The sequence below is a fragment of the Hibiscus syriacus genome, unplaced genomic scaffold, assembly GCF_006381635.1.
Source record: "Hibiscus syriacus cultivar Baekdansim isolate YM2019G1 unplaced genomic scaffold, ASM638163v2 tig00116970_pilon, whole genome shotgun sequence".
Classification (NCBI taxonomy): Eukaryota; Viridiplantae; Streptophyta; class Magnoliopsida; order Malvales; family Malvaceae; genus Hibiscus; species Hibiscus syriacus.
In genome coordinates this window covers 1,978,846-1,995,712 of record NW_024063494.1, presented here as the reverse complement: position 1 = coordinate 1,995,712, position 16,867 = coordinate 1,978,846, and the positions used below count along the sequence as shown (strand labels likewise).

The 16,867-nt window shown below is 31.4% G+C and overlaps 1 long non-coding RNA gene and 1 pseudogene across 1 annotated transcript; one reads left to right on the top strand and one right to left on the bottom strand.

The window, feature by feature from the left end:
* Window positions 1-6,352: 6,352 nt before the first annotated feature.
* Window positions 6,353-7,413, bottom strand: LOC120191557. Its single transcript, XR_005522705.1, has 2 exons — window positions 7,375-7,413; window positions 6,353-7,077 (listed from the first exon to the last, which is right to left on the bottom strand). It is a non-coding gene; the product is annotated as an uncharacterized LOC120191557 (long non-coding RNA).
* A 5,853-nt stretch (window positions 7,414-13,266) lies between these two features.
* On the top strand, window positions 13,267-16,567 carry LOC120191570 (annotated as a pseudogene).
* Window positions 16,568-16,867: the final 300 nt, after the last annotated feature.

The following is a 16,867-nucleotide window of genomic DNA, read 5'->3' as shown; positions in this document are numbered from 1 at the left end:
TGGGCAAGGGGTATATGTATTGGATAAACAGTATCGATACTTTAAAGTAAAAAATGTGGAAATTGAGTCTAGGTATCGATATTGTATGAACAATATTGATACCATAAGGTAAAAGTGGATTAAATCTTTAAGAAGTATCGATACTAGGGGTATCGATACCATTGAGTAAGTATCAGTACCATTTTGAAGATGAATTCCAGAATCGAAATTGGGTATCGATACTGAAGTATAGTATCGATACCATAGTATAAAAGTATCGGTATTATACCTACGGTACCGATACTACTCATATGGAAATTGTGTATTAACTATTTTGTATGTCTTATATTATATACGATTTATTATTAGTGACTCGAATTAAGACATTTATAACGATTATATGTATCGTGTAGATATAGAATGAAAGCAAGTACCAGATGAGTCAACGAGATAAGATCGATCAAGAAAATGGATAAGTGTATTGCTTGGACTAGTGAAGCTAAGGTGAGTGCATATTATTAAGTATAGTATATTTTATGGAAATAAGACTTGCGATGAGTCTATTTCCCATATTAGAGTACATGACTCTATGAATATCAGTATGTGCTTGATATGATTCATATATATGTATAAGTAAATGAATATGGTTATAGGTGTCATATGTTATTTTATGTGCTACATGATACTATATGAATACATGTTTGTGTGGTAATTATGTGTTATATGTTATCTTGTGTGATAATGATCTAGGTGAATATATTATAACAATGTATAAGTTATATAATTTAAATCTATGTGAACTGGTATAATTGATTTATGTGATTAAATGAAAAGTGAGATAAGTTAAGTAGCATTGACCTATATAATAATATGAGAATAAGATATAAGCTAAGAAATATTGACATAAGTGATTATATGAACATGTAAGATAAGATATATGGGGAGGATCTATGTGTTTAAATGAACCTATGATATAAGTCTTGTGAAATTCCTATGTGATATGAGTTATATGGTAAAGATTTATGAAACCATATGAGAATTGTTATATGAGATATATGATAATAAGTTATGAGAATACATGTCTATGTAATAAGCTATGTGAAGTTGAACTAAGTGAATATATGAAACTAGTATATAATTAATGTGATATAAGTGATTATGTAAAAAAGTGAGATAGGCTATATTGTGTTAATATACGGACAATATGAAAATGTGTACATGAGTATATGTATAAGTTTATATGTTATTCTATATACTACATATTATATGTGAACATAAGAGATAAAGATATAAGCTATATGGCAATGATCTAAGTGACTATATGAAAGATTGACATGAGCTACGAGATAATAAGCTATGTGATTGCATGCTTATGTGGCCCAAGTTATATGATACAATCTATGTGATTACATGTACATGTGATATATGCTATGAGACGCGATTTATATGATTTCTTGACTATGTGAAATAAAGAGAATAAATGATGTAAATGGTAAAGCCCATAGTATGTGAGATGGGAGCTAAGGGTATAGTTGGCATGCCAAAAGTTGAGGGCTCTATGAGGTCCTTCGGGACATATATGTGGTTATTCGGGATAATTCTACGAGGTCCTTCGGGACATATATGTGGTCCTTCGGGACAATTCTATATGGTACTCAATGTAATTTATACGAGTTGTGGTGACAACATTTGTGTACAATCTCAATGCACTCGTATATATTTAGTTCTCAGAAATGTACCATGGGCTAATAAAAAAGATAAAATAACTAAACCTCGTGTGATGTTATGTGCTTTGCTTGTGAAATGTATTGTATGATGTTTTACAAATGTTAATTGTAAGATTATATGCATTAAATAGTTTAATGGTTTTAATGATGATATATATGATTTATATATGATAAGAATGATAATGATGATATATATATATATATATATATATATATATATATACTTTTGTTGCATAATGTGTTTTATAATTTTAATATGATTATATGAAATCTTCATAGTATGATTTAGTGATAATATGTTTTATTATAAGTTTTATATGCCTCAGTAAGTATGTGACTTAGCGTGTGAGTGTTTTCACACGTAGGTTCCGAGAAGAGAAAGGGAGCAAAGATAGACAAGTCAGGTCAGCTTCTCCTTTCCAAAGATCATATCAGAAAGAATTGAATCGTATGTATTTTTTAATAATGAAAGTAGTTGTCATGTAATTGAATATGTGAGCCAGACATGCTCTGATCGAGTTTGTAAACTCTTTAGCTAAATTTATGTAAATAATGTTGTTTTATTTAAAATAAGTTGAATTTTTTAAGATTTTGTATAAGTATATGATTTAAAAGGTTAATGTGACATCTCGGACTCGTATCCAGGTCAGGTACAGGTTGGGAGTGTTACAGGCCATGTTGATTTCTATGTTGTAGAGTCCAACCAAAAAACCATATATGCGAAGTGTGTTAAATATGGCCCAGAGTGTAAATGAAAGATCAGAGTGTCCAAAATTCATAGGCACGATGTTTGGGTCATCACAAGGTACAATGGTCATCACACATGTTTGTGAAACTCAATGGAACAAGACAACTAGCTATTGGACTCCGATGTAATATGCAAATACGCGAAGGTGTTAGTTGAAAAGAATCCAAGGACTCCTTGTTCAATGTTAGTTGTACCTATTTGAAGCCAATTTGGATACCAAGTAAAATACGACAAGGTTTGGAATGTGAAAACGAAGACAATGATGTTGACATATGGAGATTGAGATACATCGTACAATGAGCTACCACATTTGTTACAAGCAATGAAGCAATTCATCCCGGAAACCATAGTGAAGTCTCAAACCGTGACTGCATATGACGAAGAAGACAAACTTGTTCCATGGAAGAAAATATTTCATATACTTTTTTGGGCATTCAAGTTATGCATAGAAGGATTTCCATTTTGCAAACGTATGGTCCAAGTAGATTGTACGTGGTTGTATAGTCAATATAAGCATGTATTGTTGATGGCAGTTGCGCAAATATCTTCCCAATTGCATTCGTCATTGTTGAAGGAGAAACAACAAAGGCTTAGGATTTCTTTTTGACCAATCTACGTTAATATGTCGTTAGAGAATATGGAGTTTGCTTGATATCTGACCGATGAACATGTATTTTGGCTACAGTTGAACGACCAGGAAGTCGTTGGATACCTCCGCGTGCATATCCCACATTTTGTATCTGCCATATTGGTAAGAATAGTATCAATCAGTTTCATAACGCTGCATTCGTAGCGAGATAGTAAGCATAGGTAAGTTTTATTTTTAACATGTGTGTATTGATTTATTTAGTTTTTTAATTGATGTTTAACACAATATATATATTATGAAACAGGAAACAAACTACATCTACCAAATTTTGATAAAAGGTTAGAGAATTTGAAGGTATTTTATGATGATCAGCGTGTTTGGAAATGGACTTCGAAAATACAGTAAGAAAAATGGTCGCAAGCATACAACGAGGTTCGACGATACGGACACATGACCACAAACCTTACTGAGGCCAATAATTCAGTATTAAAATGTACATATCATCTCCCAATAGCGAATGTGGTGAACGATACATACTTTAGGTTGGCTGAGGTTTGGTCCAATAAAGGCAAGGAGATTGAGTGTCTCATAAATAGATGTTAAACTTGGGCTCATACAGCGGTAAAAGCAATTGAAGCAAACGAGCGATTGGCAACCTCAATGCTTGTTTATTATTTCGACAGAGTTGGTCATACTTTTGTTATGTCATGCATACGCCGCAATGAATGAGGAGAATGATAAATATTTAGAGTTGGTTTACGACACAAATAATGTGATTGTGGTCGCTTTCAGGCATGGAGATATCCATGTACTCATACAATCGATGTATATGTATGTTGTTATAAACGCATACATTTATGTTGATGAGTGTTTTCACCTACATATGATATTAAATGTCTACAGATATGCATTCAAATGAATGGTTGCCAAATCCAATGCTTCATAAAAGTCCAAAGGGTCGACTTGAGTCCAGTCGCATTCATACCAGTATGGATTTCCATGATAGAGAGAAAAGTAAACCAAAGAGATGCGGATTATATAGGGGTGAAAGTCATTAAAAAATGTTCAAATACCAAGATACAGACCTCATCATTAATCATATATGTATTTGTATATATATTTGAATTTTTTTATAATAATTAACTTTATTTTATAATAATTTATGTATATATTTGATATCATATTGTATAAATAATTAACTTTATTTTATAATAATTTATGTATTTTTTAGTATAATAATTTATATATTTTAAGTTTAAAAATATATTTTATTTTTATCTTAACTTATTAAATATATTTTATTATCAAATTAAATTGAAATATATTTTTATTGTTATTTATTAAAAAATAATTTTTTATTATTATCTAACTTAAAAATATATTTTTTATATCATCTTAACTTTTAAAATTTAATCAAATTGATATAATTACACATTTGGTCAGTTTGACTTATATATTCTATCAATTTAGTCATAATTTTAATAAATTAAAATTGCTTTATATTTTTTATCTCTCACCCCATCTTAATTTTTAAAATTTAATTAAATTGATATAATTACACATTTTGTCACTTATACTTTTATATTCTATCAATTTAGTCGTAATTTTAAAAAATTAAAATTAATTTATAATAATTAACTTTTAAAATTTAATAAAATTGACATGATTACATATTTGGTCACTTTTACTTATAGATTCTATTAATTTAGTCATAATTTTAATAAATTTAATTTAATCTTCAAATTAGATCATGCTACGTGTTAGTAGTGCCAAATATAATGACATGTGTCGTCACCCGATTGAAGGTTTTAATTTATTTTAATTTAATATATTTAGTTGTTTCCACCCACCATTGGGACTTATTTACCTTGAAAAAATATATTTTTATATTAATTTTAAAATATAATAAAATTTAAATTTAAATATTTAAGTTAAAGTAAAAAAATCTAAAAATATTTTCTTATGTTTAAAAAATACTAATATAATTTAAATATTTAATTTTAACTTATAATAACATTTTATTTACTATTAATTTTTATACAAATAACAATTGATTTTATAATTCTTGTCGATGTCGGGGTGTTGTGGAATGATAATGTCGAGGCGGGCGTCTAATGTATTGTGGCAGTTGCGGTTGCTCAGGAGTATAGTACTCATCCTCTCATTCATTGGGGGCATATCAGCTGGTGTTGTAAATATATGCTTACCACTATGCTATCTCATTCCACTACTTTGCTCTTCCATCCCTCATAGAAATGTAGACTGAAAAATAGTCATATTTGACATCATAGATGTCATTTGCTTAAAGTCATGCGTCGATTCAAACATGGGAAAATAGATGGGTGTTTGAGGATGCATCAACTCGGGTATGTATTCCGGAACAAAAGAATCATCAAACGGTTGTGTTATTTCCGCTTCATGTTGTTGAGACGAGCCCCCACTTCCACTCGGTATAAATTTATCGACTGTACCACATTTTTTCTTATATTTCTTAAATTGTTGCCTTTCTCTCAATGTCGTCAGGTACGAATTTCCATGAACCCAATAATACTGAAGGTAAATTGAAGTCTCAAAATTAAAATCATCATCTTAATATGGATCAAGAGGTGGCACGTATGAAGTTCTGTTTTTCCAAGTATTAATGTAGTTTGTGTGCATCGCAACCCAATTCACGTTGTGCTTACCCCGTCCATCTAATCTGTGCAAGGGGTAATGATCCCATGGAATGGGCAGAATAGGTTGGTGGCAGTCGAACTGCCTCAACACTCGATTCAAAAATTGTATCTCAACAAAAGTAAAATGAATCAATAGTGCAACAACACCCCAATTTTGACAACCCTCAAAAACATCTGCCGGCACACACGCTAAAACTTCTTGATCTATGTACGACCTCCAATTAAACTGTAAAATTAAAATTTATAAAAATTAATTAGACGTGAAATTATAAAATTATAAATAAATATTATTTTATATTTATATTATAAAATTATGCCTCCAAAAATTAATTCTTTAGGTAAAATTATAAAATTATAAATTAAGAAATAAATATAAATTAATTAATTAAATTAAATTAAATAGTATTATTACGTTACGTTACGTTACGTTACGTTACGTTACGTTATAGATATTCTTTTTGCTATAAATGTCGATCTTCAACCAAAACTCTTTAATATTATTATACACTATTATCGTTCTTTCTATTTTATGCCTCCATCTGTATATCAAAAAAATATTCATTACTTATTTTTAATCACAATAAATAAATTCTAATTAAGAATTTAAATTAAAATAAAGAAAATAAATATTATCTTCTGGCAAGAGGAAAGTCAATCGTTGTTCGACTAATCGATGTTAAAAATGAAAGTTTGTGTCAAGCCCAAGATTTTAGCAACATCAGATATCCATCGATTTTTGCTATATTAATATTCTTGACGATTACTGATGTCTTTCCCATCTCACGGTACAAGAATGCCAATATCGCAGATCCTCAACTATATTGACGCGTATTCTCAAAATTTCTAAAAAAAAACTGGAGATACTGCGTGTGAACCAGATTACCAGATTTATCTGACATCAAAACTCCCCCAATCAACTGCAAGATATATGCTCGAATTGCTTATAAAATTTCTTCTTGGGTAATATTTTCTTGGAGTTTAAATTGATTCTTCAACCACGACAGCCTCAAACGCCACCCTTTTAAATCTAGGCTTATGTTGTCTACCCAAGAAACTCATTGCAAAGTGTTTTCACATTATTGTAATCATTTCTCATCACCATCGGCATTCCATTTGTTGGTACCCCGAGTTGGAAGACCATATCTTCTAGGGTAATCGTGCATTCTCCGCACGAAAAATTAAATGTATGTGTTTCTGGCCTTCAACATTCAATCAATGCACTTATCAAAAGCATGACCAACTTATACTCTTGAACAAATATAACATAACAAAATCCAACCCCTTTCAGGTGATCTTCAATCAAAGGTGTAGCTTAACAAGAATATTGATCCGATGATGGAGGACTCACTGCTCGTCTTGCTACAATTATAATATTCATGAAATTAATCAATTGATCATAAAATAAACTTATACCATTTAATGACAATAATTTTTTCTCAAATTATAATATTTTATTAAATAATAATAACATCATCTCTCCCAAATGGTTCTAAATATGTTGAGCGTCAATATGAAGTAGTTGATTTTGTTATGTCATTTAAACAAATTTGTAAAAAAAAATCAATAACATTAACAATTTAATATAAACATTATTATAAACAAAACTAATTTAATCTAATCTAAGTAAGAGACTAAAATATCAAAGAAAAAAATTACCTAACCTGATTATTTCTTTATTCTTCTTCTTCTTATTCCTCCTTTATTTATTCTCATCTTCTTCTTCACTCCCGGTGCCTCATTCCCTCCCATACACCCAATATATAATCAAATGGACTCTATTATTGCTGCCTCAACCGACCAACCTACCTCTATTATTGCTACAAAATACAGCCTTTATTGATGCCCCATACATGCAACGTCACGGGTGCCCCCTACATGGGCGCAAACTGTTGCAGCGTCATGGGTGTGTGGGCCAATTGAGAGACGCGTGGCAAGCTACGCGACTTTGCCCCATGCAACTTCATAAGTGGCTACTACATGGGGCAAACTGCCGCAGCATCACGGGTGTTTGGCATGCAAGTCAGAGACGCGTGACAAGCCATGCGACTTTGGCAGCAACACATGGAAAGCCATGCGTCTTCGAGGGGGTGTTTGAGGGTCGGTCATAAACACATGGACACCCATGCGTCTTCGAGGGATAAGGTTGGGATGCCGAGACGACAGCGTGACTATGAGATATACTGTAGCATTCACCATATTCCACGAAATAATCTCTCCACAATATTATTCGATGAATTATTTTTCCAAGTATATTATTTGAAAATTCATCCGTTCATAAATTTTAGGGAGTTCTATAACGGATTAAGATAGGTGCTAAAAAAGGGTAGAAATAAGTGTAATTTAAAATGTTATTAAAAAGAAAATCAAAAATATTATTTTATTTGTAATATTTTAGGTTATAATTACAAATGTTATTAAAGAGGTAACATTTTAGATTGCGTTCAAAATAAAATATTATGTTTTTTAAATTACAATAATTTTCACCATTTTTAACCTAAAATTAGAAGAAAACATATTATTAAGTTAAAGATGATTACAAAGTAGTATATATTGTTCTAAGTAGTCTCAACCATTTGAAAATGAACGCTCAATCACCCTTGCAGTCGCTGGTGCTCGAACTCGTAACCTCTAAGAACAAAAACAATTAAATTGTAAAAATTATATTGATCGTGTCTACCCTGAAATTTTTTTATGCTCATCCAATGTAAAAATTATATTGTTGATGTATATGTGCACACTCTAAAAAATATTTATGAATACACTACCGATGTCAAGATAATAAAGATTCAGTCAAAATATCAAATATATAGATTCAAATTCTATGTTGTGAATGAAAAAAATAGATAAAAAGTTATTTATACATTAAACTTTTACAATATCTAAAGTCAAATTCATCAATAATAGATCAAATATTATGTAATTATAAAATGTGGTGAGAATAGGGTATCTATCCCATCATTCCGTGAAAGGTGAAAATCATTGCAATCCTCCCCTATTTGTAAAGTATTTCAAGTTTTGACACGAATTAATTTATTTTAATACTTAAATATATTGTTGTTATTTTTAAACATCATGAGATCAAACACCATTGATTATAAAGATGATTAATTGTTCATTGTCAAATAATTGAGAATGTTTTGAACATATATTACTTTTTGAATTAATTATTGGTACTCGATCTATTGATCGACTAATCCAAATCAGGTACTAGAAACAAATGGCGACCCTCCCAACCTAATTTAATCAATTTGTAAAAGCCAAGATTTGAATCCATAATCTTGCTTAAAAAATCTAATGACTCGTCTCATTAGACCAACCGGTTGAACAAATATTACTTTAATATCACCTTAATTTAATAAATAAATAAAAAAACAGGGTTCGGGTGGTTTTAAGTAATTTTGTGTTTTTTTTACAGTGAAAAAATCCAATGAAAGTGCAATCAAGTCCCCGCTTTGGGTTTAGCGCTTTGTTTTTTGGCACTAGAGGATGCAAAAACAGAAACAGAGATAAATAACAATGATTGGCAATCTATGAATTTTTTTAAAACAACTTTTAACAATTTAATCATTACATTCGAATTTAGATTTCAATATTTAAATAATGTGATATTATATGTTTTTATTATATGTTTAAAATATATATTTGAACTCTCATACTATTATAATAAATTATATTTTTATATACATTTAAAATAAATATTTCAACTATTATATTTTTTATATGATCTTTAGGTTCATGTGAATTACCACAAACAAAATTAATTGACAACTGATCATATTAATTAGAATTATTATCCTTCTAATATATTGGTAGTCATCATAAATCTATGCTTAATTATAAAGTCTCTCGACTCGAACCGAGAGGAGAGATAATCCCTTACCCATTCATATCTTATCTACCTTCTTATGAAAACATAAAACTTTAGCATCTGTCAAAATCCATCTGATCATTGGCTGTAATTCTTCGTTTAAACTAGTTACAGATCCAGAAATTTAAAAATAAATGTCTAAATTTTTTTAATAATGAATATATTTTTATTTTTATTTTTTAAACACATTAAACTACATTTAATCATTTTTTTTGAAATAATGAGGATATATTTGACTCTCTAAGGGGCTTATTGCATCCTCCCCTAGTCCAAACCTTGAGGGGTGAAACATCTATAGTTTATGTACCCTATTTGCTTTCATCATCAATTTATACAATGAATATAGAACACTTCGTATAAAAAAAGAATAAGTCAAAATGTACGATAAAAAGTAAAATAGTTAATATCACCCTCATTTTCTTCTTAAAATCCTTTCATGATAAGCCATAGACATGAAAAATAACAAATTCAGGAGGACAAAGGAAACATTATCGTACATCATTTAAATATTAAATATACTACTATTCTTGCTGTACTGAGTAGTATTGAATATTTTTCATAAAAAATCGAATTTAAAAGTTAAATATTTTATTATACTTTTTGTACTGAGTAGGATCAAATGTTTTTTTATAAAAAATCAAACTTAAAATTAATTTACTATTATCTATAAAAAAATTGATACGACTCGACTCATTATTTATTAATTTTTTAAAATGAAATTGAGTAAATTTATAAATATCTTTTGAAATTTGAAATGTTTTTACCTACTCGAGTTCGTATTCTACTCGATTTCTTTTTTGTTTCTCAATGAAAACGGGCGTGTTAAGAAGTGACGCACATACACTGCAAAAACGTAGGCCCGCCATCTTTCAGCGTTGGTTTTCCCGTTTTTGTATTTTAGTTGATGGCAGACCCACTCACTGGCCCACAAGGGACAGCACCACGTGTTCCTTAATGATCATCCAACACGTAAACGTTTGATGCCTCTCTGCTGACGTGGTAATCTAAAGTAGGACAGTGGTCCCCCTTTTTTCTTTGAAGGTGGGCCCTTCTAACACTTGTGTCAGTCATCTTAGTTGGATATAGTAATAAGTTTCTATTTTTTAAATTACACCCACAGTCATCAACTTTTGGGATTTTTATACTTTGGTCTTTTCAAATATAAATATTCATTTTAGTCATACCTTTAAGAATTTTTTTTTGGTTGCCCTCTGGTTTTCCAGGATTATGTCTTGACTAATCCAATCAACCCATGTCACAAACCTGATTTGGTGGATGAGTATCTCGGAAGAGATTTTATGCTTACACAAGACATCAAATTCGGAACATGCTCAATTAATATCAAGCTTGTTATCACTTAAACCAACCTCATTGGTAACTTTTTGAAATGTTTTTATTTTCATTATTATGCCATTAAATCAATAATAGTGTCTAAATATATAAGATTGCTTATATTCTAACACTTCTTTGAAATCAATTTTCAAGTAATTGACATTTTTAATATTCTAAGCGACTATAATATAAATTTATTCAATATTTTATTAATCTTATGACAATGTACATACACCCTATAAATACAATTGTTTGAATTTGAATCTTCTAAGAATAATAACATTTCATTTTACTACTAAAATAATTCAATGGATTCAACTAATTAATATTTTCAAGTTAACTCCTTCACATCTAGTCTTATGAAGTATGCCTACGACTATGGATAGGCATGGATTAGGATGAGTTTTCAATTAACTTGAATTCTATCGAGTATTGTATTTTTAGATGTTATTTGTTTTAATATGTGTTTAGAGAGATTTCATCCAATTATAAATTTAACCTAATTTTAAGGTGAAGTCCGAATCTGATTTGATCTGATACATATATAATTTTTATTTTTTAATAAATAGAAACCTAATTAATATAAAGAAAGATATTATTTGTAAATATATCAAATTTACAAGAGATAATCATCCTATTATCTAAGGTTGATTTTTTTATGATAAACCCGAATCTATAAATACAATCTCATACTCATTCCAACATGCTACTATGTTTCCAACCCTTAAAAGGTAGTGTAACGGTGGACCAAAACCCACATAAAATTGATCATCGCCTATAAATATCAGTGAAGAAAAAAAAAGGAGAAGCTGATCATCATCACCACGAGAACGGATCTAAATTTTATATATATATATATTTCTTTATATGAAATGAATACATATATTAATAATACATATATTTATATATAGTATTCTGAAAAATAAAATAAACATAATTTTAAGATTAATTTGATAAATAAATAACAAAATAAAGAAAATTAAAGCTTTGTTAAAAAAATTAAGTTTAATTAATTATAAATCAATTACCTTAAATTAAAAATAGTAGAAGACAAAAAGGGGAGAAATGTACTGAATGAATCAGAAGACTGCAAAAACAACATATGGAGGAGGTTGAACAGGACACGTGGCAAATGGGGACACGAAAGAGACAAAAAGATAAAAAATTAATAATAATAATAAAAGCTTAGTCAGTGAAGAATATAACTTCACAGAGGGAAAATAGTTGAACAGTTTACATCAAAATCAGAGCTCTTTCCCCTATAATAATAATAATAATAATTTGAATTAAACAAAAACTAAAAATATATTTTTATATATTATGGTAATTATATTGGTTAACAATTATAAATAAAGATAATTGGCTTATTTAGAAAGAAATTATTAACATTTCTTTTAGGAAAATAAGTTAAGTAAGAAATTATTTAGGAAACTATAACAAATGTTATATTATTTGGTGAAGTTGTCTACATTTAAAAATTATCATCCAACCCATCAATCAATTTTATTAGTAAAAAAGTGTGTTATTTTTTTAAAGGTCTCAAGTTTTAATAATTGTGTGTGGAGAGTGCGGAACATTATCAATAAATATAAAATATTCTAAATAGATATAATTTTATAATCACTATTAAATTATTTTTTACAAATAAATTTTACGAAACTTTTGAAATTAAATTATATTTTTAATAAATTATACAAAATTTTAAAAAATTGATCATGTAAAAAATAAGATAGAGTTTCATGGAAAAAAAATTTACCGGATAGTTCTACTATATGAAGACCTAATTTAAGGCACAATCGAAAATACTAAAATAAATTAATATTTTTTTGTTCAACTTAATCTAAAATATTATTTTTTAATATTTATATAATCTAAAATATTCTGAAAAATAAAATATTTTTGGTTGCTAATTAAAAATGTTAAAAAATTAATATTTCAAGTTACATTCAACTAAAAATATTAATTTTTTTAATATTTCTAATTACGACTTTATTTAATCTTAAATTAGACTATCATTCTTTATAAATGTTTTTACCGTTAAAAACAAAAGTTAAACAGTTTTTTTTTTTTTTTTTTTATTTTAACTTTTAACATGTGCTTAGAGTAGAGTTGGATATGTGGAGTTAGTTAACTTCATGTGTGAGCTGGATCCACTCCCCAATGACTGACCCACTTTTAAATAAAAAAATTAAAAGAAATTTCATTTAGTTATTTTATTCAAATAAAATAATTATTAACTCCCCCCAAAAAATCGAAACTTAAAGACGAGACATGCAAATCTCTTCATTTTCAATCCGTTTAGGGAAATTCTTTCTTTTTTGCTGCAAATCTTTAGCTTATCAGCTTAGGGTTCTTTCAGTTTTCAACCATGCATCAAACTATCAATCTGCTTAGTTCATGTTTAAGCATGTGAAATCCAGAAACTTTCTGCATAATTTTCCCCCTTTTTTTTTCTTGGGTTTGGAATTTGGATCAGTATTTAGAGAGATGAATTCAAGTAGTGGAAAGGTATATATGTCAACAGCCAGCTCTAGTGCTGGCTGGAAAGCTGGAGATGCTGCTGCTGCTGATCAGTTTCCTGCTGGTTTGCGTGTTCTCGTTGTTGATGATGATCCAACTTGTCTTATGATCTTGGAGAAGATGCTGAGAACATGTCTCTACGAAGGTATTTCTTCCTCGGGCCGTCTTTAGATCTTTGGTTTGATTACTAATTTTCGATTTTTGGAGACATGATTTTGTGTTTTTGATTTCGACTTCTGAATTTGGTTGTTTTTCTTGTTCTTGATTTTGTTGCACTTTCTATCTGGTAAAACAAAAGGGGGAAGAAATGGATCTTTTATTCCTAGATTTGGAAATAGTTTTAACATTTTGTAAGACTCTGAGCTATGATTTCCGTGTGAGTTTAGTTTATGTTCGGCGAATTGCTTCAATGAACTGGTTTGTCTTAATCTTGTGCATATGTAAAACGCGGGTGCATCTCATTTTGAGCTTAAGGTGTTGATTTTCATTGGATTTTTATGGTATTATTTTTCAGTTACCAAATGCAATCGAGCGGCTACTGCATTATCTATGCTAAGAGAGAACAAAAACGGGTTCGATATCGTTATCAGCGATGTCCACATGCCGGACATGGACGGATTCAAGCTTCTTGAGCACATCGGTTTAGAGATGGATCTCCCTGTTATCAGTAAGCACACATTCTTATCATAGTTCATAGATGTTTGATATCGAGATGTAACCGCTATGAATTTGAAATTTTAATGTGATTCCGACTTATATTTTTCTGCAGTGATGTCTGCGGATGATGGAAAACATGTCGTTATGAAGGGTGTTACACACGGTGCCTGCGATTACCTAATCAAACCGGTTCGTATTGAAGCACTGAAGAACATATGGCAGCACGTGGTTCGGAAGAGGAAAAACGAGTGGAAGGACTTTGAGCAATCGGGAAGTGTCGAAGAAGGGGATCAGCAGCTAAAACACTCGGAAGATGCGGGTTACTCTTCCTCGGCTAATGAAGGGAATTGGAAAAGCTCGAAACGTAGGAAGGATGATGAAGATGAAACCGATGAGAGGGATGATACATCAACGCTAAAGAAGCCGAGGGTTGTTTGGTCTGTTGAGCTCCATCAACAGTTTGTCGTGGCAGTTAATCAACTAGGCATTGACAGTACGAGTCTTTATCCCATTTCTTTCGATTTTGCTGAAATGCTTTTTAAATTAACTTCAAGCACTGCTGTCTTTCCTCTTGTATGATTTTTCTGGTTGATCTTCTAATATAGAGGCTGTCCCGAAGAAAATTTTGGAGTTGATGAATGTTCCCGGACTTACCAGAGAAAATGTTGCCAGCCACCTTCAGGTAGGTTGCAGTTCACCAAATACCCGAGCTTTTTACTTGCCTGCATTTGCATTTAATAAATTTTGATTACTATTACTTTGTTATCGTGTGATCAGAAATATCGCTTGTATCTTAGACGGTTGAGCGGGGTATCGCAACACCCGAGTAATCTGAATAACACTTTTATGAGCCCCCAAGATGCAACTTTCGGGCCACTTTCTTCGCTCAATGTACTCGATCTTCAAACTCTTGCTGCCACTGGTCAGCTTCCCGCACAAAGTCTTGCCACACTCGAAGCAGCAGGGCTTGGTCGGCCGACTGGTAAATCGGGCTTACCTGTGCCTCTTGTTGATCAAAGAAATTTTTTTAGCTTTGAAAACCCGAAGTTAAGATTCGGAGAAGGGCAGCAACATGTGAACAATAATAAACAAATGAATTTACTACACGGAATTCCAACAACCATGGAGCCGAAGCAGCTTGCTGGGTTGCACCACGGTGCCCAATCAATGGGAAACATGAATATGCAAGTCACTTCCCATGCTCCGCAAAGTAGCCAAAACAATCCGTTATTGATGCAAATGGCTCAGCCACAGGCTAGAGGGCAGATGCTCAATGATTCCAGTCTTGGTCATGCTCCGAGACTTCTCTCACCGATGGGGCAGCCTATATTATCCAACGGAATTGCTGCCAATGTCCTACTAGAAACGGGATTCAAGAAAATATCAGAACCCCTAGTTATAATCCAGTTTCGCAGAACTCTTCGATGTTGAATTTCCCCATGAATCACGCTTCGAAACTACTCGGTTACAGTTTCCCTCTTGGAAACACACCGGGGATTTCTAGTCTCACACCCAAAGTGGATTTTCAGGAAGATGTTAACTCGGATATCAAAGAATCAGTGGGATTCATGCCGAGTTACGATATATTTAATGACTTGAATCAACATAAACCCCAAAATTGGGAGCTGCAGAATGCAGGGATGACATTAGATGCCTCTCGGCATTCAAACTCTCTACAAGGCAACCTCAGTCACGCACAATCAGTTTTAGTTCAACAAGGATTTTCGTCTGGTCAAGTGAACGGACAGAACAGGAGTGAAACCGTCGTAAGCAAGGCAACGTTCTCATCCGGAGATAGTACGGGGCATGTAAATGCGCAAAATGGTAATCAACATCTGAACTCCCTTCTCGTCGACGGTACTGTAAGGGTCAAGTCTGAGACCGCTACCAATCTGTACCCCGATCACTTCGGACAAGAGGATCTCATGAGTGCTCTTCTGAAACAGGTTGGTTTCCTTTTCCTCTTTATTGACATACATGAATCGGCGGGGATTATTCACTAAACATTCAGTGTTCCATTTTCCTGGCAGCAAGACACCATCGCACCAGCTGAACATGAGTTCGATTTTGACGGGTATTCCCTCAAAAATATTCTGGTGTAGGGAAACTTACATTCTCAAGTTCTCTAAGTGAATCAACGGGGATATTCACTTAACACTAAACTGCATCTTCCTTCTGTGAATATCATGTTCTGCCAGTTCATTTTGAACGTAAGAGGATCGGGAAAACGGATAATTTTGGATCGATCCATTACCATGGACGATAATTACAACGTTTGTAAGATACGTCCGCATGATACACAAAGGCGATAATGTGGATTTTTTATTGTTTTTTTGGGTAACGAAATTTGGTAGGGAAAAAACTAACTTTTGGGTGCTTTTCCAAGAATTGTTCCTAGTCATGAGCATATCATAGGAGACTCCTTTTTCTAACTCTAATAACAGATGAAGTCTGATCTTCCATTTTGGTTTTCATTTTTATATTTTTCTTGCACATTTTACGATTTATATTCGGAATTCGTGATTGTCTCTTCTAATAATCTTGACTTCGAGAAAAGATTCAAATTCGATTTCTTTCATCAAGAGTGCAATGGGGTTCCTTATTGCTTGTCTTGCTCCCTTCTGCACATGTCGCCATCGATACTTCATTATCTTTGAACACCACCACCTGCCTCGAACCCCTTTATCCGATTATCTCAACTCAAACTCGATTTGATTCGATTGTTAATCCAATTATCTTGAACCGAACTCTATAGGAAAATGTCACCATTCC